At 46.0% G+C, this 26,800-nt stretch overlaps 1 protein-coding gene across 2 annotated transcripts in view; it reads left to right on the top strand.

The window, feature by feature from the left end:
- AASDHPPT (aminoadipate-semialdehyde dehydrogenase-phosphopantetheinyl transferase) overlaps positions 1–26,800 on the top strand; it is a 1,013,205-nt gene that overhangs the window by 75,389 nt on the left and 911,016 nt on the right. The gene's annotated exons all lie outside the window — the stretch shown is intronic.

The following is a 26,800-nucleotide window of genomic DNA, read 5'->3' as shown; positions in this document are numbered from 1 at the left end:
TAGTGCCATCCCCCTCTGTCCCATCAGAGCACAGAGTGCCAGAGGCGACGGTTAGCCATCCCCCTCTGACTGCTACGGAGGAAGCCCCAGTTCACCCACCGGACTCCCAGGTTCCACTGGAGCAGGAGCTTGCCCAAGAGCAAGAGGCCACACAGGACCCGCTCGTCCCCGGCATCTCCGCTTCCTCTTCCCCAAACGAGGCGGTGGAAGGAACATCCTCCTCGGGTCCTCCTCCAATAGACCTGAGAGCCCATCAGGACCTCCTCAGGAGGGTAGCACTCAATATGAACCTCCAGGTGGAGGAGGTCCTGGAGGTAGAGGACCCGGTAGTGGTCATTCTGTCGGCGGATGCCCCCACTAGAGTGCCTTACCGTTTATTAGGACCATCCAGGCCAATGCCGATACTATATGGCAGTCTCCAGCCTCTATCCCTCCTGCGGCCAGGGGAGTTGAGCATAAATATATGGTGCCCTCTAAAGGGTATGAGTACTTGTATATCCATCCTCCTCCCTGCTCATTAGTCGTCCAGTGTGTTAATGAGAGGGAATGCCATGGCCAGCAGGTGCCAGCCCTGAAATTGAAGGAGGCTAGGCGAATGGACTTACTCGGCTGCAAAGTATACTCGGCAGGTGCCCTACAGTTCCGGGTGGCAAATCAACAAGCCCTGCTTAGCCGCTATAATTATAACACCTGGGTGGGGGTGGGTAAGTTTACGGAGCTTCTCCCTCAAGACTCCCGCCAAGAGTTCGCTGCCCTCTTGGAGGAAGGGAAAAAGGTGACCAGAACTTCCCTCCAGGCTTCGTTGGATGCGGCCGACTCAGCAGCCAGGACTCTGGCCTCGGGTGTTGCCATGAGGTGCATCTCATGGCTTCAGGCTTCAAGCCTTCCACCGGAGCTGCAGTATACCATCCAGGACTTGCCATTTGATGGTAAAGGCCTCTTTTCAGAAAAGACTGACCCCAGGCTGCAAAGCCTGAAGGACAACAGGGTCATAATGTGCTCTCTGGGCATGCATACGCCGGTGACCCAACGCAGGCCTTTCCGTCCCCAGCCTCACCGCCCATACTCTGCACCTAGACAAAGACAGGACTTTGGCAGGCGGTGTGGCTGAGGTGGTCGCAGGCGACCTTCAGGATCCCAAGAGGGCCAAAATCAAGGTCCCTTGAAATCACCACCGGGACCAAAGATGAACTTTTGGAGGTGCGTCTGAGAGCGACGTACCAGATACAGGCCAGGATCCCTCTCCTCCCTTCTCCAACCGTCTCTCCTACTTCCTCCTGGCGTGGTCCCAGTTAACTTCAGATCGCTGGGTCCTACGCACGGTGGAGTATGAGTACCACCTCCAATTTATTTCAGCTCCGCCCTCCAACTCCATCCCTCTTCAGGGACCCCTCTCACGAGCAATTCCTCTTACGAGAGGTGCGGATGCTCCTTGCCATGGGAGCTATAGAGGAGGTACTGATGGACAAAAGGGGCAAGGGGTTTTACTCCCGTTATTTCCTAATCCCCAAGTCGAAGGGAGGTCTCAGACCTATCCTAGACCTGTGAGAACTCAACCAGTTTATGATAAAGTGAAGTTCCGCATGGTATCCCTGGGGACCATTATCCCTTCCTTGGATCCTGGAGACTGGTATGCTGCCCTCGATATGAAGGACGCGTTCTTTCACATCGCCATTTTTCCTCCGCACAGGAGATTCCTCCAATTCGTAGCCAACCGTCAGCACTTCCAGTTTACAGTCCTGCCGTTTGGCCTTTCTACAACCCCAAGGGTATTTACAAAGTGTATGGCCGTAGTCACCGCCTACCTCTGCCGACGTCAGATACACGTTTTTCCGTATCTGGACGACTGGCTTATCCGAGGGCCTCCGAGACACAAGTCACTCAGCATGTGGTCATCGTCAAGGACCTATTCACCCGCCTAGGCCTGATGATCAATATATAAAAAATCCACTCTGGTTCCCATGCAGAGGTTAGACTTCATAGGAGCTATCCTGGACTCCAATCTAGCTAGAGCCTGCTTACCACAACCACATTTTCAGGCGATGGCAACAATCATCCGAGGTCTACAGAATTTCCTGACGACCTCGGCTCGCACTTGTCTCGGTCTCCTGGGTCATATGGCTGCCTGCATGTTCATAACCAAATACGCCAGGCTCCGCCTCCGCCCTCTCCAAGTTTGGCTCAACTCGGTATACTGTCCGGGCAGGGACCCAATAGACATGATAGTCACCATTCCCCTGAGCACCCTAGGCTCCCTAGACTGGTGGCTAACTCCCTCCCCGGTGTGTACAGGCTGCCGTTCCATCCGCCCCAGCCCTCAATGTCCCTGATGACAGACGCGTCGTCTCTCGGCTGGGGTGCTCACCTCGGACACATTTGTACTCAAGGCCTCTGGTCACCTCAGGAGCTGACATTACACATAAATGTCTGAGAACTGAGAGCAGTCCGCCTGGCGTGCCAGGAGTTGCAGCATCAGTTACAGGGCCATTGTGTCTCAGTGTTTACAGACAACACAACGGCCATGTACTACATAAACAAACAGGGAGGGACACGATCCTCCTCCTTTGTCAGGAGGCCATCCAACTCTGGGACTTTTGCATAGCCCACTCGATAGACCTGGTAGCATCCTTTCTCCCAGGGATTCGGAACACTCTGGCGGATCAACTCAGCAGGTCCTTCCTGTCTCACGAATGATCGATCCACCCGGACATTATTCATTCTGTTTTCCAGAAGTGGGGATTTCACCACATAGACCTGTTCACTTCCCCCGCGAACAGGAAATGCCAGATGTTCTATTCCTTCCAAGGTCTCTCCCTGGGATTGATCTCGGACACTTTCCTGATGCCGTGGAAGAGACAGCTTCTTTATACCTTCCCACCGTTCCCGCTGGTTCACAGGGTCCTACCAAAACTCCGCAGGGACAGAGTGCACCTCATCATGATCACTCCAGCGTGGCCCAGGCAGCACTGGTACACCACGTTGCTCGACCTGTTGGTAGCCAACCCAATTACCCTGCCACTCCACCCAGACCTCATAACTCAGGACCACGGCAGACTTCGCCACCCGGACCTGCAGGTCCTTCACCTCACGGCATGGCTGCTGCGTGGCTAAACCAGTCAGAATTGCGTTGCTCTGCATCAGTACGACAAGTTCTCCTGGGTAGCAGAAAACCTTCCACCTGGTCAACGTATCTGGCCAAGTGGAAGCGTTTCTCCTGCTGGTGCGAAATGCATAATCTTACTCCCACTGAGGTCTTGATCCCCTCTATTTTGGACTACCTCTGGTCTCTCAAACAGCAGGGCCCAGCAGTATCATCACTGAGGGTACACTTGGTAGCCCTCTCTACCTTTCACCCAGAGGAAGGTGGCTGTTCCGTGTTTTCACACCCTATTGTTTCGAGGTTCCTCAAGGGCTTGGAACACTTATACTCCCAAGTACGCCACCAGCCCTGACGTGGGACCTCAACCTGGTCTTAACCAGACTTACGTCTCCCCCATTTGAGCCGTTAGCAACCTGCTCGCTACTCTGTCTTGGAAGACAGCTTTCCTCGTAGCCATTACATCGGCCAGACGAGTCTACTAGCTTAAGACTTTTATGGTGGACCCGCCGTACACTGTGTTCCACAAGGACAAGGTTCAGTTGCGACCACACCCAGCATTCCTCCCTAACGTGGTTTCGGCCTTTCATGTTAACCAGGACATCTTTATCCTGGTCTTCTTCCCGAAGCCACTCTCAATGCGACGGGAACAACAATTGCACTCCCTGGAGGTCCGTAGAGCGCTCGCTTTTTATATCGAGCAGACAAAACCCTTTCGGAAAATGCCCCAACTCTTAGTCACGATAGCAGACCGAATGAAAGGCCTACCTGTTTCCTCTCAGAGGATCTTATCTTGGGTGACGGCGTGCATCCGCACTTGCTATGATTTGGCTCATATTTCTCCAAGCCACATCACCGCGCATTCTACCAGGGCTCAGGCTTCATCTGCCGCCTTCCTGGCTCGTGTACCTATCCAGGAGATAGGTCACGCAGCTACCTGGTCTTCGGTCCACACCTTTGCCTCACATTATGCTCTCGTTCAACAGTCCGGAGATGATGCAGCCTTTGGCTCAGCAGTTTTACATTCTGCAACATCTCACTCCAACCCCACCACCTAGCTAAGGCTTGGGAATCACCTAATTGGAATCGATATGAGCAAGCACTTGAAGAAGAAAAGATGGTTACTCACGTTTGTAACTGTTGTTCTTCGAGATGTGTTGCTCATATCCATTCCAAACCCGCCCTCCTTCCCCACTGTTGGAGTAGCCGGCAAGAAGGAACTGAGGGACGGTTGGGTCGGCAGGGGTTTATATCCAGCGCCATAGCGGTGCCACTCCAGGGGGCGCTCAGCCGACCCACCAAGTGTTGCTGGGTAAAAATCTTCCGACGAACTTGCACGCAGCGCGCACACACCTAATTGGAATGGATATGAGCAACATATCTCGAAAAACAACAGTTACAAAGGTGAGTAACCGTCTTTTACTCACCCTGTGCAGTAACTATAGTTCTTTGAGAAGCGTATCCTTATAGGTGCTCGACTACCTGCTTTCCTTCCCCTCTGCTGTGGTTGTTGCCTAGGAGATGCCTGGGTAGAGAAGGAACTGAGAGTAGTTTGCCACATGCCCCCTGTATAACCTAGATGTCTGCCACACCAAGGCTTAGGGGGCATGTGCGGGTTGAATGGCCACTGCTAGCTAGAAATCTCTGATCAGCGGCTGGAGAGGTGCATGCAAACCTGAAGTGGAGCACCAATAGGGACACACATCTCAAAGAACTACTGTTACTGCACAGGGTGAGTAACCCTTCCACCTTCAGATGAAAAGGGCTATAGAATTGCAAAGTACTTCCCTCCCGTAATGCTGTATGATTGAAATAAGACCATGTATACCATTGATATTGCCACTGTTAGACAATTGCAACAAATCTTGTACAAAATGTATTATGTAAGGTGTCAATGGAAAAGTTATGATTTGCTAAATAAGATTATCTTGTTCAAATCCATGTATCATCACTAGGGCTCTGTGTCTGTCATGGAGGTCACAGATTCTGTGACTTTCCATGACCCTCCCATGATTTCTGCAGGGGCCAGTGTGGCTGACCCCAGGGCTGCCCAAGCAGCTGGCCCCAGGACAACCACACCAGCCATTGCTGGAGTAGCCCTGGGGACAGCCACACCAGCCGCTGCTCCAGCAGCCCCAGCTGGAGCAGCTGTGGTCAGCAGTACCAGCCTACGGGCCAGCTGGAGCAGCCATAGTCTGCAGCCCTGGGCAGTGGTCTCGGGTCAGCTGGAGCAGCAGCGGTCCCCGGGCAGCGGTCCCCAGCCCCTGGAGAAGCCGCGGTCTGCGGCCCCCAACAGCTGGTGCCGCTGGCCCTGAGCGCACCCTCCCCCACCTCCCCGCGGTGGTTCTTCCAGCACCCGCTCCCCTCAAGATTTAATCACACATATGGACAGGTCACTGGCCATGAATTTTTGTTTATTGTCCATGACCTGTCCATGATTTTTACTAAAAATACTCATAACTAATTCATAGCCTTAATCATCACTGTACCGGAAGTCAGAATATTGGCTATATATCTGTTTCCCAAATGTGTTTGTTCCTGGGGTAACACTCACCAGGTGAAATCTGCATTGAAGCCAGACAGCTTTGTGTTGATGGTCCATTAAAGATATTTAATTCTTGCAATGAGTCTTAGAGGAGACTCATTCCATCAGGTAAGTCTTCCTGTGGACTCCTTAACACGGATATGGCCAATGGCTGCCCCTGTGTATCAGCAACCACGTAAGGACATGTGATATGCTCACGTTACCCTGGGCTCCATCTTGTGCCAGTAACTTTCCACAGACAGGGGCTGTGAGCTTTGTTGGGACAGTAAAATTTTAAGCACATGGCAGAGGATATAAAAGACCCATGAAACATCTGTGTTGCCTCTTTCTTGCTCTGATTCTCTGGACTGTGGATTTACAACTAAAAGGAACATATTGGATGATTGACTGAGGAGCTTCCAATCTTCTGGAAGTTACCAGAGACTTTACAAGCCAGCAGTCTATAACGTCATTGCTACAAACGTGATACAAGAACATTGCCTTTATTAGAATTATAGACTTTAAGGTCAGAAGGGACCATTATGACCTCCTGCACAATGCAGGCCACAGAATCTCACCCACCCACTCCTGTAACAAACCTGTGTCTGAGCAACTGAAGTCCTCAAATCATGGTTTAAAGACTTCAAGGTGCAGAGAACTTCCAGCAAGTGACCCGTGCCCCACACTACAGAGGAAGACAAAAAAAACCCAGGGCTTCTGCCAATCTGCCCAGGAGGAAAATTCCTTCCCAACCCCAGATATGGTGATCAGTTAAACCCTGAACATGTGTGCAAGACTCACCAGCCAGACACCCAGGAAAGAATTATCTGTAGTAACTCAGATCCCACCCCATCTAACATCCCATCACAAGCCATTGGGCATGTTTACAGCTAGTAGTCAAAGACGAATTAATTGCCAAAATTAGGCTATCCCATTATATCATCCCCTCCAGAAACTTATCAAGCTTAGTCTTGAAGCCAGATATGTCTTTTGCCCCCACTACTCCCCTTGGAAGGTGTCATGGTACAATTCCCCACTCTGAACCTTAGCGTCCAAAAGATGGGGTACCAGCATAAATTCCTCTAAGCTCAATTACCAGCTTAGAACCTGTAGCGTTGCCACCAACCAGGAATTCCAGTGCCTGGTACACTCTGGTCCCCACAAAACCTTGCCCGGGGACCCCAAAGACTCAGATCCTCTGGATCTTAACACAAGGAAAGTAAACCCTTTCCCTCACCATTGCCTTTCCCAGGCTTCCCCTCCCTGGGTTACCCTGGAAGATCACTGTGTGATTCAAACTCCTTGAATCACAAAACAGACAGGACAATTCACCTTCCTCCCTCCTTCTCTTTCCCCTTCCCAGACTCTTCCGGAGAGAAAGTAATCCTGGCACAGAGAGAAATCAGCCTCTCTCTCCCTCTTCCCTCCTTTCTCCCCACCAATTCCCTGGTGAATCCAGACCCAGTCCCCTGGGGTCTCACCAGAATAAAAAAACAATTAGGTTCTTAAACAAGAAAAGCTTTTAATTAAAGAAAGGAAAAACAGTAAAAATTATCTTTGTAAATTTAAAAAAAATGGAATAGGTACAGGGTCTTTCAGCTATAGACACTGGGAACACCCTCCCAGCCTAAGTATACAAGTCCAAATTAAAATCTTTTCAGCAAAATACCAATTTGAACTCCTTTCAGCCAAATACACATTTGAACTTCTTCCAACCAAATACACATTTGCAAATAAAGAAAACAAACATAAGCCTAACTCGCTTAATCTACCTAGTACTCACTAGTCTGAACTTATAAGAGCCTGTATTGGAGAGATTGGAGAGAAACCTGGTTGCACGTCTGCTCCCTCTGAGCCCCCAGAGTGAACAACCACCAAAACTAACAGCACAGCACGAAAACTTCCCTCCCTCCAGATTTGAAAGTATCCTGTCCTCTGATTGGTCCTCTGGTCAGGTGACAGCCAGGCTTACTGAACTTGTTAACCCTTTACAGTCAAAGAGATATAAAGTACTTCTGTGCTATTAACTTTTCTTATCTGACAACTATATTATAAAGCCATGAAGGGAGCACAATGCTGTAAAGAGATATTAGAGAATTTGCCTAACAGTCTACTTTATAAGGTTTAATTTCTTGGTCACCTTCAGAACTAGAAGAAGAGGTAATACTGGAGAAATAGATATAATTCATCAGATAATTTACTTTTGATGCAGGAAATCTGCTTCAGCAAGGACATAATCACTTGGTGGAGGATCCACAAAGAGACTTGGGTATTGCAACGCTGAGCATCACAGCACCTAACTTTTAGGCACCTAGGAAATCACAGTCACAACACTGTGATCCTCAAAGCCGAGTTAGGCACCTAGACTCCTTATACAATGAATGGGAAGAGGTAGACATCTTAGAATGTGCTCCACAAAAGCCAGCCCACTAGGTGTGGAGCCACCTAAGCCAACCAAAGCAAGATGCTGACAAGAGGAGGGTGTTTTAAGCTCTGTGCCTCACAGAGATAGGCACCTGATTCCAGGCTGCAGGGAGGATCCTAGCTCTGAGTAGCAATTCAAGAACTGGAACCATTCTCTTGTAGTAGTTTTTTGTGGGAATGACTTTGAAGCCTACCTCACTCCACACAAAACAGCTGGAAGAGGAGGTGGTGCTGCTGCCAATCTTGTAACTTTTAGTCCTGTGGTTACAGCCCACCCCCTCCAGGATATGGGAGATCCACGTTGAATTTCCCACTCTGCTGGGGTGGGGGTGGGTGAAGGATTTGACCATGAGTCTCCCACTTCTCAGGAGAGTGCTCAAGCCATGAGCCATAAAACAGTGTTATGTAGGCTCCCTCAATCTCTGCCTTTGTGTTCAAATAAGTAAATAAAAGAGAGTGGTTGAAGCAAGGGACTGGACCCAGGGTCTCTCATCTCCAGGTGGGTACCGTAAACACTGCATTACAGAGTCTCTCTCTCTCTCCGGCCCTTGTAACTACTGAGCTAAAAGTTATAAGGTGGGCACCACCGTCTCCTCCAGCTGGATGTTGGCCTCAGAGGCCATGTACAGGATTTTGCCCAGCACAGGACTTAGGTAGCCAAATATCTATCTTCTTCTGGTTCATGGATCACTCTGGGCTTAGGCAGGAGATGGACTTACTCTGGGCTTAGGCAGCGGGAGGCAGCAGTGTGCATGCCCTGAGGCAGGAACAAAGGCCCCTAAGTAGCTTTTACTCTGAAAAACATTGGCAACTACAGGGTTCAGTGAGTGTTTTGTGGATCGCAGTAGAGCCAAAACTGTGACTTAGGCTCCTAAACCCAAGACTTGGTACTTGCATGGATCCCATCCTTGTTAATTAAAGACATGATCATGTTTCCCTGGGAATTTTAGTTATGATACATGCGCTGTGAATGACAATTCAAAAATACTGTTTCAGAAAAGTCTAAGTGCTTCAACAGCTTGGAAGAACGTGCTTAGGCAGCCCTCAGATGTAAAAACTGCCTGAAATCGTTTTTCCTTTAACAGCGAAATGGATCTTCTATGTTTGCATTTTATTTTATTTTAAGGCACAAATAACTTTGTGAAGGGTTACATGAATTACAGTCATTGTAGAGACAACTAATAATACAGAAAAATTTAGTTTACAGCAGTTGTAATGTACTGTCAAAAGGAATAATGCATACGTTTTCCATGATGAATAACAGCAGTTTTGCTTCAAATCAGTTCCCTTTTTCATGTGGCAATTTCTGTGTCATTCGAATTGATCTTGAAGTGAAATGAGAACAGGCTGAAGTGCAGATGGGAGACATGAGTCTATAATTCTTAATCCAGCGGAACTAAAACATGCCCATACACATTAAAAGATTAATTAGGGAGACAGGAAGGGTTCAGATCACTTACAATAATCTTTTCTGTGACTGTCATAACATTTTTCTCAGATTTGGACCTTAGCATCCAAAATATGGGTGTTAGCATGAAAACCTCCAAGCTTAGTTACCAGCTTGGACCTGGTAAAGCTGCCACCACCCAAAAAATTAGAGAGGGTTTTGGGGCACTCTGGTCCCCCCAAAAACCTTCTCTGGGGACCCCAAGACCCAAATTCCTTGAGTCTTACAACAAAAGGGGAATAAACCATTTCCCCTCCGTTCTCCCTTCCAGGTGTTCCCTCCCTGGGTTCCTGGAGAGATACAGAGAAGCAAGCTCTGTGAATTTAAACAGAGGGACTCCACCCTCCCTATTTCCAGTCCTGGAAACAGAAGTACCGAGAGGTCTAATGCTCCCCCCGCTTCACCCAGAGGGTATGCAAAAAGTCAGGCTTAGTAAATCTAACACAAAGATTTTCCCCCTGACTTCTTCCTCCCACCAATTCCCTGGTGAGCTGCAGACTCAATTCCCTGGAGTCCCCACTAAAGAAAAACTCCAACAGGTCTTAAAAAGAATTCTTTCTTTTTATATAAAGCTAAGGACATAAAAATGGTCTCTCTGTATTAAGGTGACAAATACAGGGTCAATTGCTTAAAAGAAATATGAATAAACAGCCTTATTCAAAAAGAATACAATTTAAAACACTTCAGCAACTACACACACGTAAATACAAAAAACAAACAATATAAGCCTACTGTCTTATCTCTTTGTACTTACAACTGGGAAACAGAAGATTAGAAAGGCAGGAGACAGAAAGATCACTCTCAGAGCCGAGAGGATACAGACACAAGACAAAGGACAAAGAACTCACACCCAAAACTTCCCTCCACCCAGATTTTAAAAAGTCTTGTTTCCTGATTGGTCCTCTGGTCAGGTGTTTCAGGTTACTCCTTTCCAGGAGAAAGAGACATCAACCCTTAGCTATCTGTTTATGACACGCCCCCCAAATTGCAGACAGTGGGAAAGCTGACTGGCGGCGATTTCTTCCTAGAACTTTAAAATAAACAGATTAAATACAACATATGCACCTTTACATATACCACTAAGTATATAACTAACAGACTTGTACATTTTAAGAACACTTTTTAACTACTGGATTTTGGGAAACTCTCCCGGGAGAGAGCATCAGCTACTTTGTTAGAAGCTCCTGAGATGTGCTGAATTTCAAAATCAAAATCTTGGAGAGCTAAACTCCAACGAAGAAGTTTCTTGTTGTTCCCCTTGGCAGTAGGAAGCCACTTTAGCGCAGCATGGTCAGTTTGTAGCTGGAACCGCCGTCCCCAAACATATGGGCGTAGCTTTTCCAGGGCGTACACAATGGCATAGCATTCCTTTTCACTGACTGACCAGTGACTTTCCCTCTCAGACAGTTTCTTACTGAGAAACACAACAGGATGGAAGTTGTGATCCGTTGCTTCCTGCATGAGAACTGCTCCTATACCACGCTCAGATGCATCCATGGTTACTAGGAATGGCTTGTCAAAGTCCGGGGCCCTGAGCACAGGGTCAGACATGAGTATTGCCTTAAGTTGAGTGTCAAAAGGCCTTTTATCCATCAGTCCACTTAACTGCATTTGGCTGGATCTTTTTGGTCAGGTCGGTCAGTGGGGCAGCGATTTGGCTGTAGTGTGGTACAAATCGCCTGTAGTACCCGGCCAAGCCTAAGAAGGATTGGACCTGTTTCTTTGACTTTGGGACAGGCCACTTTTGGATAGCATCCACCTTGGCCTGTAGGGGGTTTATGGTTCCTCAACCCACCTGGTGTCCCAGGTAAGTCACTCTGTTTTGGCCTATTTGACACTTTTTGGCCTTAACAGTTAGTGCGGCCTGCCTGATGCGCTCAAAGACCTTTTCCAGGTGTAGTAGGTGTTCGGGCCAGGAGTCTGAAAAAATGGCCACATCATCGAGGTAGGCAAGTAGACCATCTACCAGCCTTTGGAAGGTGGCGGGTGCATTTGGCAGCCCGAAAGGAAGGACATTAAATTCATACACCACCGCATGGGTGACGAATGCTGACCTTTCCTTGGCAGGTTTATTTAGCGGTACTTGCCAGTACCCCTTGGTTAAGTCTATTGTAGAGATGAACTGGGCACGTCCCAATTTCTCCAATAGCTCATCAGTGCATGGCATTGGATAGTTGTCCGGACGAGTTACCGCATTTAGCTTACGGTAGTCCACGCAAAAGCGTATTTCCCCATCTGGTTTGGGTACCAGAACCACTGGAGATGCCCATGCACTGGTAGATGAGCGGATTATACCCATGTGTAGTATGTTCTGGATCTCCCATTGTATAGCAGCTTGGGTATGAGGAGACACCCGGTAGGGTGGGGTTCTAACTGGGTGAGCATTACCTGTGTCAATGGAGTGGTATGCCCGTTCAGTCCGTCCTGGGGTGGCTGAGAACAATGGGGCGTAGCTAGTGCACAGCTCCTTGATTTGTCGCCGCTGCAGACGTTCCAGGGTGTTTGAGAGGTTCACCTCTTCCACGCCACCATCTTTTTTTCCTTCGTAGACACCTTCAGGCCACTCAGCATCATCATCTCCCTGGACTGTAAACTGACAAACCTGTAAGTCTCTGGAATAGAAAGGCTTGAGAGAATTAACATGGTAAACTTTAGGTTTTAGTGAGGAATTGGGAAATGCTATGAGGTAGTTCACAGTTCCCAGGCGCTCTTGGACCGTGAACGGCCATTCCCATGATGCTTCCATCTTATGGGCCTGTTGCGCCTTCAAGATCATAACCTGGTCTCCTACCTTGAAGGAACGTTCTCTGGTATGTTTGTCATACCAGGCCTTTTGCTCTTTTTGAGCATCCTTTAGGTTTTCTTTAGCAAGGGCTAAAGAGTGTCAGAGGGTGCTTTGTAGGTTGCTTACAAAGTCCAAATGTTAGTTCCTGGAGAAGGCGTAAACCCCTCCCATTGCTGCTTCACCAACTGTAATGGCCCCTTAACCTTGTGACCATACACAAGTTCAAACGGTGAAAACCCTAAATTGGGATGTGGTACAGCCCTGTAGGCAAACAGCAACTGCTGCAACACTAGGTCCCAATTATTGGAGTGTTCGTTGATGAATTTACGTATCATGGCCCCCAAAGTTTCATTAAACCTTTCCACCAGGCCATTGGTTTGATGGTGGTACGGGGTGGCAACCAAGTGGTTCACCCCATGAGTTTCCCACAGTTCTTTCATGGTCCCTGCCAGGAAATTAGATCCTGAATATGTAAGGATGTCGGAGGGCCAACCTACCCTGGCAAAAATGTCTGTTAGGGCCAGGCACACAGTGTTAGCCCTGGTGTTGCCTAGAGCTACTGCTTCCGGCCATCGGGTAGCAAAGTCCACGAAAGTCAGTACGTACTGCTTTCCTCTGGGCGTCTTTTTTGGGAAAGGACCCAGAATATCCACAGCTACTCGCTGAAATGGGACCTCAATTATGGTGAGTGGCTGGAGAGGGGCCTTGACCTGGTCTTGGGGTTTTCCCACTCTTTGGCATACCTCACAAGACCGGACATACTTGGCAACGTCCTTGCCCATCCCCTCCCAGTGGAAGGACTTCCCCAACCGGTCCTTGTTTCTGTTCACCCCAGCATGGCCACTGGGATGATCATGGGCTAAGCTTAAGAGCTTCCCCCGGTACTTAGTTGGAACCACCAACTGTTTTTGCAGCTGCCATTCTTCCCGGTGTCCACCAGAAAGAATCTCCTTGTATAAAAGTCCTTGGTCTATAACAAACCGGGATCGATTAGAAGAGCTGAGAGGTGGTGGGGTGCTCCGTGCCGCCGCCCACGCTTTCTGAAGGCTGTCATCTGCTTCCTGCTCAGTCTGGAACTGTTCCCTTGAGGCTGGGGTCACCAGTTCTTCCTCAGACTGTGGACTTGGGCTTGGTCCCTCTGGAAGCGATGTAGGTGATGGGGTTGTTTCCGTTGCTGGTGAACGGCTCTCCGCTGGTGCACCTGAGGGTATTTCAGGCTCTGGCTGAGCCTTTTGGGTATGGCTGTCTGTTGCTTCTGCCAGATCTGGCTCGCTGGCGCCCTCTGGCGTTGAGTTTGAAGATGTGGTTGCAATTGCTGGTGCTGGTTGTTGTTCCAGTTCCGGGCCTGGGACTGGAGGTGCTGTGGCTGTTTCAGTGGTTGGTATGGAATCCGGGTCCACTACCTCTGTCTGGGTCTCTGGTAACACAGACGGGTCGTCTGTGGACGGCTCAGGAACAGGAATGGGTCTGGAAGCTTGCCTGGTTTGGCTACGTGTAACCATTCCCACTCTCTTGGCCCGCTTCACCTGGTTGGCCAAATCTTCCCCCAGTAGCATGGGGATGGGATAGTTGTCATAAACTGCAAAAGTCCACATTCCTGACCAGCCTTTGTACTGGACAGGCAGGTCAGCTGTAGGCAAGTCTACAGCTTGTGACATGAAGGGGTAAATTGTCACTTGGGCCTTTGGGTTGATGAATTTGGGGTCTACGAAGGATTGGTGGATAGCTTACACTTGTGCCCCGGTGTCTCTCCATGCAGTAACCTTCTTTTCGCCCACTCTCAAAATTTCCCTTCGCTCCAAGGGTATTTGAGAGGCATCTGGGCCTGGGGATCTTTGGTGTGATGGTGGTGTAATGAACTGCACTCGGTTGGTGTTCTTTGGGCAGTTGGCCTTGATATGTCCCAGTTCATTACACTTAAAGCATCTTCCAGCTGACTGGTCACTGGGTCGAGGTGGGTTACTGGAGACTGGTGAGGTAGAAGAATAGGGCATCTGTGGCTTTACTTGGGTTGTAGGTGGGATCTTTGGTTGCCCTCGGTTGTAGGGTTTGTCGGTGTGCCCTCTAGGGTATTCGCTCCCCTTGACAGTAGCTTTCTTGCTTTCTGCCACTTCCATCCATCTGGCTCCAATCTCCCCCGCCTCGGTGAGATTTTTGGGTTTTCCATCTTGTATGTACCGTGTTATGTCCTCAGGAACACCATCCAAGAACTGCTCCATTTGTATGAGGAGGTGCAGTTCTTCCAAGGATTTAACATTTTTTCCTGATATCTAGGCCTCATAATTCTTTCCAACGTAGTAGGCGTGTTTGGGAAATGACACATCTGATTTCCACTTTTGGGTTCTGAAACGCTGACAGGCATGATCCGGGGTTATCCCCATTCTGTATCTGGCCTTGGTTTGAAAAAGTTTATAGTCGTTCATTTTCTCCTTAGGCATTTCAGCAGCCACCTCTGCTAAAGGTCCACTGAGCTGTGGCCTCAATTCTACCATGTACTGGTCTTCAGAGATGCTGTACCCGAGACAGGCTCTTTCAAAATTTTCCAAGGGCTCAGTGTCATCACCTGCCTTGTAGGTGGGAAATTTCCTGTGCTGTGGAACAATCATTGGCACAGGGTTGTTAGGATTGGCTGTGTTTTGCTTAGCCTTTTCTAATTCCATGGCCTGTTGGTGGGCTTCCCACTGGAGTTCCAGCTGTTTTTGGTGGTCTGCATCTTTGGCTGCTTGCTCTCTTTTGTAGGCTGCCTCTCTTTCTCTTTCTCTCAGCTCCATCTCTTTTTGTTGTATTGCAAGTTCTTGTATTTTTTTTCCATATCTCGCTTGTGCTCTGCATCTGTGATTTGTTTCTCAGCCTCCATTTTTGTCTTGGTAGGCATGGTTCCTGTTTTCTAGTGTTGGAGTGCCCTCCGGTGTTTATCTTCTGAACTGCAGGTTCTCTGTTGCCTCCTGGGGTCTGCCTAGCAACAGTGCCTTTTTCCCTTTCTTCCTCTAGCTAATCTTTTAAATGTAAAGTAAACCAGAAAAACCACTTTATTTGCATGTGTATTGCTGGGATACTTGACTCACAATCGGAGTGCTATTGTCTGACAAAAGACTCGTTTGTCACAGCTTAATGGTTCCTTGCTTAATAGGCAAGCTACTGCCAGGAAAGAACAGAAAAAAAAATTCTCTCTGGTTCCTTTTAAAACCAAACCCTCTCTGCTTAAAAGCCTCTAGCAGAGAAAAGAAAAATATAATATTCCTACTGGCTTCTGGATTCTATCTATCCCACCACTGCACACCATGTCATAACATTTTTCCCAGATTTGGACCTTAGCGTCCAAAATATGGGGGTTAGCATGAAAACCTCCAAGCTTAGTTACCAGCTTGGACCTGGTAAAGCTGCCACCACCCAAAAAATTAGAGTGTTTTGGGGCACTCTGGTCCCCCCAAAAACCTTCCCTGGGGACCCCAAGACCCAAATTCCTTGAGTCTTACAACAAAGGGGAATAAACCATTTCCCCCCCCCCTTCTCCCTTCCAGGTGTTCCCTCCCTGGGTTCCTGGAGAGATACAGAGAAGCAAGCTCTGTGAATTTAAACAGAGGGACTCCACCCTCCCTATTTCTAGTCCTGGAAACAGAAGTACCGAGAGGTCTAATCCCCACCCCCTTCACCCAGAGGGTATGCAAAGTCAGGCTTAGTAAATCTCACACAAAGATTTTCCCCTTGACTTCTTCCTCCCACCAATTCCCTGGTGAGCTGCAGACTCAATTCCCTGGAGTCCCCACTAAAGAAAAACTCCAACAGGTCTTAAAAAGAAAGCTTTATATAAAAAGAGAGAAAAGGACATAAAAATGGTCTCTCTGTATTAAGGTGACAAATACAGGGTCAATTGCTTAAAAGAAATATGAATACAGCCTTATTCAAAAAGAATACAATTTAAAACACTTCAGCAACTACACACACGTAAATACAAAAAACAAACAATATAAGCCTACTGTCTTATCTCTTTGTACTTACAACTGGGAAACAGAAGATTAGAAAGGCAGGAGACAGAAAGATCACTCTCAGAGCCAAGAGGGTCAGACACAAGACAAAGAACTCACACCCAAAACTTCCCTCCACCCAGATTTTAAAGTCTTGTTTCCCGATTGGTCCTCTGGTCAGGTGTTTCAGGTTACTCCTTTCCAGGTGAAAGAGACATTAACCCTTAGCTATCTGTTTATGACAGTGACATGCATCAAATATTAACTCACTTGTTCTATTCTGATGAAATCCAGCCCTTGTGATAGTTAATCAGGCACCCTTTGAAATACCATGGTTCTTCCATGACATCTACATCCTGGTCAGATACAAAATGAGTTTTTTTGATCAAGTGAAATGTGTTCCGTTAACAAAGTTTATAAATCTGAGGAAAGAAACTCCAAAGAGAAATAGAATTTACCTAAAATTCATGAAAAGAATATACAGACCACCACTGAAAAATAATTAAAACCTGTTCTGCTGTGCACGTTTTACATTTTCAGCAGCTTGATAAAGGAGATGTTGCACTTAGACTTTTCTGTTAACAGTGTGTTTAGACCCAATCTGAATTTCACAAAGGCATTAAGATTTGCCTGACTTGGGACTTCAAGATGCCACTGGTGGCAGCATGTAGTATATGTGGACAGGCTGTGTCCACATTGTTCTGTGTAGCTACACGTGTCAGTGAAAGGCTCTGGCAGGGGTGAGGCAGTGAGGAAAGGCTCGGGCAGCTCCCTGCTGCCAGTGTCTTTCTCCACTGCAGGAAGCTGCCAGAGCCTTTCATGGCAGCTTCCTCTCAGCCAGAGCCTTTCCTCACTAATGGGGTCTTTCCCTGAGGTGAGGAAAGGCTCCAGCAGCTCTCTGCAGCAGGAAAAGGCTCTAGCAATGTGGAGCTACCAGACCCTTTCCCTTCTGCCACCCTCCTACCAGAGCCCTTTCCCATTCCTGTAGTGGGGAAAGACTGGCAGCAGGGAGGCAGCATGACTAAAAATAGCAGTGTAGATGGGGGAGGCACTGTGTGGGCATGGAGTAAGCCGTGTAAGGCACAGACCCCCCAGGGTTCAGGAGTGTCTTTACTTCCCTAAGCAGTGCCTCACCATCTACACTGCTATTTATACCCAGGCTGGGGGGGGGCAAACTTACTGACCCTCTGACAATCTTCAGACATTCGAGGGCCGGGGTGTGTCTGCTGGGTCTTGGGCTTCAGCCTCAAGGAAGGCACCTGCTGGGGTCTGGAGCTTGAGCCCTGCTGGAAAAGAGAATCTCAGGTTTCAGGCCCATGAGAGGTGCCTGCTAGGGCTCAGGACTGAAGCCCCACAGGGCTTAAGCACCAAGACCTCCCTCCCCACTGGGCAGAACCAGAGCTGACACGTGGGGGGGGGACACATGGGGTCATGTACCCCCCCGATTTTTGCCAGAGTTTGCTGGCCCCAGTTGGTCACATGCACAGCAGCTGCTGGAGCCAGCAAACACGGAGCTGCTGCTGTGGGAACGACAGGGAGAGCGGCTGCTTTTGCTGCTGCCTCTCCCTGGGGAGCTAAAGCAGCCGCCCTTCCCTGCAGCTCCCAGATGTTAGCCCTGCATGGAAAGGCAGCAGCAAACAGCTGGGAGCTGCAGGGAGGGGCTGCTGAGGGTAAGAGCCGGGGCATGACTCAAGCTGTTGGAGGAGCCGAATCTCTAAATTGTGCCCCACCCTTTTCAGCGGGCACCAGTCGTCTCTGGCAGAAGCTCCTAGCCCCACCACCAGGCAGAAATCCTAAGCTCTGCCTCCCAGTCTGGTAGGTGGAGAATGGGTGGGCGTGGGGGACTTCGTGAGCTACATTTTAACTGTATAAGAGCTGCACGTGGTTTGCAAACCGCAGTTTGGCCACCTCTGATACATATTTTACATGGCAGTAAGGAGTGTTCAGAGTAGATATGCTCTTTGGGTGAAATTTACTCCTGTGCCGGGAGCCTGCTCAAGTTTTATGCACCAGTTAAACAGTGATTTGAAGGGCATAAATAGGGCAGATGCCTTGTGCTCTGTTTGCTGGAGAAGGGTGAATTTTAGCTGTATGTCCAAGATACCTTTTATAGCGGTAATTAATACAGACTGTTCCCAGGGCTTTGCACATTCCTGCTGATTAAAATAAATAATGCTGCTTTAGGCATCACTGCAGAAAGTAGCAGAATGTTTCTCTAAATAACTGGGCAAAAACAAAACAGAAAAAGGATTTCTATGGTAAGACTTAAAGGTTGTATTATAAATAGTAAAGTAAACAAGGCATTTAAAAGGCAAGTAGAAAGTGTTACTATCTTCCTAACTCCAGAGGGGAAATATTTCTGGGCTTAGATTTTGTTTTGTAAGCCCCTGAAATATTTTAATCCCTTACTTTTTTGTTAATTTGCTTTTCATTTAAACAGAGGGTCTCATGCACTCCTTGATCTGGCATGTCACCAACATTGTTGCAGGACTCCAGCTTTGGTTCTGTACTCTTTAGCTAATTATAATGAAAAATTGATTTATTTTACTTTGTCCATAAGGACTTGTGAGGGAGTGTGCACTCCACAAAGGATTGGAAGGGGTTAAGATGGCCAGGTAGGCTTATTAACTCTACAGGCTGCACCTGGAGAGAGAGTCAAGGAGCAGGGAGAATCTGGGGTGGTAGGAAGCAATTTAGGGAAGCAGCAGTGAGGGCTGGGAGAGTAAAGCCCAGAACTGCTGGATTGAAGATCCCTGGACTGGAACCCAGAGTAGAGGGGGACCCTGGGTTCTCCTAGGAGCCACTGAATGAGTGGCACCTGAGGCAGTGAATGGCAAGACAGCTTGGGGCTGCTGAAGGAAATACTTTGATATCCTGTGGAAGAGGGGAATTCTGAATGACCTGGCTGAAGGGCTGAGTCATGAAGAGGACACTGTGGTTCCTGGAGTTGTTGCAGACTAGAGAGAGATGGTGTGATGCAGGCAACCATGGGAAGGGGTGTTGGCCTTGAGAGCTAATCCCCAGAGTGATCGGGGGAGGCTCCAGACAAGCAGTGATTGGTGCACCCTGTAATGGGGCTGAATACAGAACATAAAATAGAATGTCTGTGACTTCAGCAGAAAATCTCCATGTGCCATATTTAGTCTCTCTTTCATGTGGGGAAATCCTACTTCTGAAATGAACATTGGCTTCTCTCTGTGATATAGCAACTTGGAGAACTCCTCACCTAGTGCAAATCAGCATAGCTCCAAGTTCATCTCAGTGGAGCTACACTTAAAACAGTTGAGGATATAGCCCTAAGGTTTTTAACCAAGTATGGCACATTATAAGCCTACGGTTGCTGGCAGTCATTTCATTGGGGTAGGGGGAGTGAAATACATTCATGTGGTTTTTGTGCTGATGAAAGAGATCATTTTAGACCTGACTGCAGAAGAAGTTAAATACCATGCCTTGACATGATTGAGGAAAAGGAGAAAAATAAAAGCAGATGAAGACATAAAGGAATTGTTTTTTAAAAAAGTAATATTACTATAACAAATCTTAAAAGCAGTCAGTGGAGTTAAACAATGCCTAGCTTTTCCTGTTGTTTGATTGGTTCCCAGTACTAGCCAATTTGTAGCAATAGAAACCAAGAAAGAGGATTGAGTTTGATTTTTTTTTTTTTGGCCCATAAATTTTTAGTGCTTCTCAGATATAATGTACTGTGTGCCAGAGAAAAATCAATAGCATCATGACAGTGCATCCTTGAAATATATTTAGGCTCACAGTTCAGAAAAAGAATCCAGATAAAATAAGTGTTTACAAAAACAAAACAGAGTATTTGTTTTTGGTGGATTGGTAGGTGGCAAGAGAGATGCAATTTAGAAAATCTCATGGGTTGCACCACAGCCAAATAACCATCCTGAAAATGGTACTAGGAAGATGCTCTGCTCAGAAAGGCAGATCTCACTGCCCTCTTTGAAAAATATGGGATATAATCTTCAGGAAGTCTTGTCTGAATCCTCTCTCCTAGTCAACGCGGCTGCTGGTCACTAGACGTGCATGCTGATATTTCTGACTACCCGTAGAAGAATATTACTGGTGAGTGGTAGGAGTATAAGCTTTTTTTTTAAAAAAAAATTGAGCGCCTCTGAACCACCTTCTCCCATGGTGTTGAGATCCTGCTAAGCCTGCCAAAGAAGAATCCCTGCTCCAGGGGAGCTGCTGATCTCTGCAGGGCAGGCTTCTCCCACAGATGCTTGCCTGCTAAACAGTGCAGGAGTGAAACTTCCCTCCTGTGCTCCTGCCAGGGCCACAGCTATGAGAACTCCTGGGAATTTGGGATTAGAACAAATCAGGCCGGACGGCGGCCAGGATTTGGTCCACCACCTGAGATGTAAATTGGTACTGACCTTAAAACGGAGGAAGGGCAGTTTACATTTGCTCAGGGAAGAAAACAGCAGCCAGTGATGAGATTCAGAGAGGAAGCTGTGTACGTCAATATCAGCATATAACAATTTTGCACCAAGTACCTACGTATATTCTTATGTAGAACAGTATTATGCCAAGTAAAGGGGTTGTTACCTGTGTACAGTAGTACCACACCTAAAACCTTTGTGCACCCTCTCACTGTACATGTACATTTATGGACATATTGTAGTAAACTGTAAATATTCCTGTAAAAATAACAAAAAAGAGACAATAAATACCCCTGTTTGCTTGGGAGGCGTGTACATCAGATCATTAGTCAATGTCTAGTACCATGCCTAAAGCAGAATTCTGACTATTGATTTTTCTGGGTTTTTTGGGGCAGGAGGAATTGGCTCATGGTGGATTTGCTATTTTTAAGAATTATATATAAACGGAGACTTTTTACAGCTCTATTAAAATACCTACAACTGTCGGTTAGGCTTTCCCGGTACAAATCCAAAGGAAAATATATAATATATATAATGGTTATGGTACAGAACTGGGAACTTGAGCGTCTAGGTTCTGTTCCTGGCTCTACTAAAGTCATGCTATGTGACGTAGGCAAACAATTGAAACTCTGGCCTTGATTCTCCCATGCTTTGCATCTAATGTTGCCAGTTACACCTGTGCAAAGTGAATCATTGGGTAAAGTTCTGATAATATGTAGTGTTACACCCAGTTTGCTCAGAGGTACAAGGTGGAAGCAGTGTCTCAGTTTCACTATCTGTATAATGGAGATAATACTTCTCAAGCTCACAAGCGTGTTGAGAGGCTTGTTTAGTGTACGTAAAACATTTTGTGATCCTCAGATCGAAAGCACTCTAGAAATGCAAAGCATTAGTCTTAGCAAAATCATTAAAGGAAAAGCTACAGATATGAGAATAATCTGGTAGTGGATCATGTGCCCTAGGAAAATGGGAAATCATGGACCTTAGAGATATTCAGGGACCATCTCTCAGGCCTGATTAGAGAGGGAGTGTGTGGTCTAGTAGATAGGAAACTAGAGTGGGAGTCAGGAGACCTAGAGTATGTCACGTTGCAGTTAGACACCCGTGGCTGGCCCCTACCAGCTGACTCAGGCATGCAGGGCTCTGGCTAAGGGGCTGTTTAAGTACGGTGTAGATGTTCGGACTTGGGCTGCAGCCCAAGCTCTGGGACCCTCCCATCTTGCCGGGTCCTAAAGCCCGAGCTCCAGCCGAAGTCTGAACATCTGCGCTGTAATTAAACAGTCCCTTTGCCCAAGCCCTGTGAGCTCAAGTCAGCTGGCAGGGGCCAGCTGCAGGTTTTTAATTGCAGTGTGGACATACCCTTAAATTCGATTCCTGTCCCTGCTGCTTAGGACTTTTATAAAATCACTTAATCTCTCTGTGCCTTTGTCTTTTCACCCTTTGTCTTATCTATGTAGATTGTAGGTGCTTGAGTATGATTTCATATTTTGTTTGCACCAGAACTGATACAACAGAGCCCAAATGGAGCCCCTACACTCTACAGAGATAAAAATACTAGTAATTTAGGGATAATTAAAAGTATCACATGACAAACCAGATTTTCTAACTGAAGTTCCTTCACACTGAAATGGTGTTATTCCGTGATACAGGAGACAACTGTATGTCATTGTCATGATATAAAACAATGTTATTCATAGACAGGTAATGTGCTAAATGTCTCTGTACTTCCACTGGATGGCTATAGTGCGTAGACAAGCCACTGCTAGATGGTTTTGCCATCTGTCAAGGCTGAATCCCCACTCTGTTACTTCGAGTGCAGAAGGTGGGGGCCCACAAGGATTTTAAAAAATTAATACTTCACCCTCCAGACTTGTATTGCACTCCCAGGGTTACAGCTTTTCTCTGACCTTGGCTTGGTAAATGCTACCACCACTCAAATGCAAAAAAAACCCCTTGGTCCCAGGAAGGAGTACTTGGGAATTCCTCCCTGTGGGGTACTCTAAAGCCCTTTCACCCCCCTTTGGGGAAGAGCTGAGAAAGAAAACAAAGGAAATTAGCTGTGGCCACAAGCTAATCAAACAACATGCACAAACCTTTTAGGATACCAAAAATCCAGTCCTATTCTTAAAAACAGGTAAATTTTATTATAAACAAAAAGGAAAAAATTACATCTGAAACTTAGGCTTTTTGCTAGATCTTAAAAGAAACAATTATCCCTACCTCCTTTGTTACAGAAGTTGGAAGCTGTGTAATGAATGAGGCAGGAAAGTGCAGGAAGAAAAGGATGATGTCACCACAGAATTCCTGTGTGGTTTAAGTTACTTACCCAGCATCAAACTTTTCAAAGGTGGTTACTAAATGTTCCGTATATTCTGGGTTCCCAACTTGAGACCTGGAATCTCATTTGCAGAAGTGCTGAGCACTCACAACTACAACTCAAGTCTGTGCTAGTTGTGCTTGAACGTATAAAGTGCTGTGTAATGGGATGTACTCTGAAAAAATCATGGTCCAACCCTCTCAAATTCGGCACCCAAATTTAAAGTGGAGACTTTTGATCTCAGTCCCTCTGTACCTCAGCTCCCCATCTGTAAAATGGGGATAATATCACCTGCTCATGTCAGAGGAGTTTTGTGAAGATATTTAATGTTCGTGAATCACTTGGGTATTATAGTGATGAATGAAATAGAAAAAACCCTTTGAGGAAATTATTAATTTCCATCTTTGGAGCAGGGTTTGACTAGTGTGTAGTAAATATAGTCTAGGGTCACACAGTGAACAACAAAGAGAAAACAAAATATTGAATAGGATTGTAGGACTGGAAGGGACCTCAAGAGGTCATCTAGTCCAGTCCCCTGCACTCATGGCAGGACTATGTATTATCTAGACCATCCCTGACAGGTGTTTGTCTAACCTGCTCTTAAAAATCTCCAATGGTAGAGATTCCACAACCTCCCTACATAATTTATTCCAGTGCATAACTACCTGGACAGTTTTTTTTCCTAATGTCCAACCTAAACTGCCTTTTCTGCAATTTAAGCTTATTACTTCTTGTCTGATCCAAAGAGGTGAAAGAGAAGGATTTTTCTCCTTCCTCCTTGAGAACTGTTATGTTCCCTCTCAGCCTTCTCTTCTACAGACTAAACAAACCTATTTTTTTCAATATTCCTTCATAGGTCATGTTTCCAAGACCTTAATTCATTTTTGTTGCTCTTCTCTGGATTTTCTCCAATTTGGCCACTCTTTCCAGAAATGTGGCACCCAGAACAGGACAGAATACTTCAGTTGAGGCCTAATCAGTGCTGAGTAAAGAGGAAGAATTACTTCTTATGTCTTGCTTACAACACTACTGCTAATACATCCCAGAATGATGTTTGCTTTTTTGCAACAGTATTACACTGTTGACTCATATTTAGCTTGTGATCCATTATCGCCCCCACATCCCTTTCTGCGGTACTCCTTCCTAGCCAGTCATTTCCCATTTTGTATGTGTGCAACTGATTGTTTCTTCCCAAGTGGAGAACTTTGCATTTGTTCTTATTGAATCTCATCCTTACTTCAGACCATTTCTCCAATTTGTCCAGATTATTTTTAATTTTCATCTGATCTTCCAAAGGACTTGCAACCTCCCCCAGCTTGGTATCATCTTCAAACTTTACAACTATACTCTCTCTGCCATTATCTAAATCACTGAAGAACATATCTAACAGAATCGGACCGAGAACTGATCCCTGCAGGACCCTACTTGATATGCCCTTCCAGCTTGACTGTGAACCACTGATAACTACTGTTTGGGAACAGTTTTCCAGCCAGTTATGCACCCACCTTATAGTAGCTCCATCTAGGTTGTATTTCCATAGTTTGTTTATGAGAGAGTCATTTGAGACAGTATCAAAAGTTTTACTAAAGTCAAACTATACCACATCTACAGCTTTCCCCTTATCCACAATGCTTGTTACCTTGTCAAAGAAAGCTATTAGGTTGGTTTGACATAATTTGTTCTTCACAAATCCATGCTGACTCTTACTTATCATCTCATTGTAGTCTAGGTGTTTTCAAATTAATCGCTTAATTATTTGCTTCATTATCTTTCCAGGTACTGAAGTTAAGATGACTGGTCTGTAATTCCCTGAGTTGTCCTTATTTCCCTTTTTATAGATTAGTAATATATTTTCCCTGTTCCAGTCCTCCGAAATCTCTTCCATCTTTCATGACTTTTCAAAGATAATCACTAATGGCTCAGATATCTCCTCAGCCAGCTCCTTGAGTATTCTAGGATGTATATCATCAGGCCTTGGTGACTTGAAGGCTTCTAACTTTTCTAAAAGCAGCAAAGAGTCCTGTGGCACTTTATAGATTAACAGAAGTTTTGGAGCATGAGCTTTCGTGGGTGAATACCCACTTCGTCTTCATAACGAAGTGGGTATTCACCCACGAAAGCTCATGCTCCAAAACTTCTGTTAATCTATAAGGTGCCACAGGACTCTGCTGCTTTTACAGATCCAGACTAACACGGCTACCCCTCTGATACTTAACTTTTCTAAGTAATTTTTAACTTGTTCTTTCCCTACTTTAGCCTCAGATCCTACCTCCTTTTCACTGGCATTCACTGTGTTTGATGTCTGATCTCTACTAACCTTTTTTGGTGAAAACTGAAACAAAAAAGTCATTTAGCACTTCTGCCATTTCCACATTTTCTGTTGTTGTCTTTCCGCCCTCATTGAGTAACGGGCCTACCCTGTCCTTGGTCTTCCTCTTTCTTCTAACATATTTGTAGAATATTTTCTTGTTATCCTTTATGTCTCTAGCTAGTTTAATCTCATTTTGCCTAGCCTTTCTAATTTTGTCCCAAATACTTGTGTTGTTTATATTCATCCTTTGTAATTTGACTTAGTTTCCACTTTTTATAGGATTCTTTTTTTCAAGTTTCAGATTATTGAAGATCTCCTGGTTAAGCCAGGGTGGTTTCTTACCATACTACTTATCTTTCCTTCGCTGCTTACTGAGTACTGTCCATCCTCTGCAGCAAATGATGCCAGGGTCCTGTGGAAAAAATAGTATGTATCATGTAACTAAGACTGTATCATATTGCATACACACAGGCAATCTTAAGTCTGGCATTTCCTGACTTCTGAGTGGTTGACTCTGAACCTTAACAATGTTCTTTCAATATAGCATTTTGTGTGTAATATATACAAAGCATATAAAAGGCTTATAAAATGGATAGGCCGACTTTGGGTTGCTGACATGTTTATATTTGTAACTTTTATCAATGAATTATATGAACAATGAGTGACATGACTGAGCGGCACTGATTCTGTTGAATAACTTCATCCAATGAGTTTAATATTTTTCATGCGTGAGTATGAAGGAGGACAAGACAGTTTAACATTTGCATTGGGCCTGTTGACGCTGGTCGAAGACTTTCAAGTTAATAAAAAAAAATGCTAATGCCACAGTGTGTCAAAAAGAAATTAAAGCTGCGTTCCAGTGTGTGTATGAACATTTTGAATATAATTAGAGCATGTGATGGGGTTATTCAACATTGGTTAAAATGGCATGTAAAGTGTAATTTATTATTATTTTAATAATTCATGCTCTGCAAGTAGAAAGTGGTTGTATAGAGGGATCAAAGCATAGCTGATGGCAAGAGGCCAGAACTGCTAAGCTGCAGTATTTGGATAAATCCTTAAGTATCTGGAAAATAAGCAAACTATCATTTGTTAGGTAAATGGTTTTGAAAGACTGCATATTGTATCATTACGGGCACATGAATCTTTTATGTACAAATAAAAAAACAGTGACTCAATTACTCATAAAAGAAGAAAAATTTCACATTTCACTGTTTTCTTTAGAAAAGAACAAGTCTAAAGCATCTTCCAGTGAAAATACAGCTCTTTAGAAAATGTACAGTGAGCAACGGCTATTCTGACTCCAATATCTATCTAGTAAAGTATGAGCATGGATAATTGATGCAATCTGTGGTGGTGGATTTTGTGGTATAGACGCTGACCTACATAGAACTGATTTGCAATCAGAGGCTTACTTCATATGGACAATAAGCAGCATGATGGTCGTCAGTGAATGTGTAAGGTTGCTTTAGAGCTGAAAAGCTGTGTACCCCATTACTGATCTCCTGAGCCTTTTAGTCTCTTGGCATTGAA

This window comes from Gopherus flavomarginatus, chromosome 1 (assembly GCF_025201925.1).
Source record: "Gopherus flavomarginatus isolate rGopFla2 chromosome 1, rGopFla2.mat.asm, whole genome shotgun sequence".
NCBI lineage: Eukaryota > Metazoa > Chordata > Testudines > Testudinidae > Gopherus > Gopherus flavomarginatus.
This window is presented reverse-complemented; position numbering and strand designations above follow the sequence as displayed.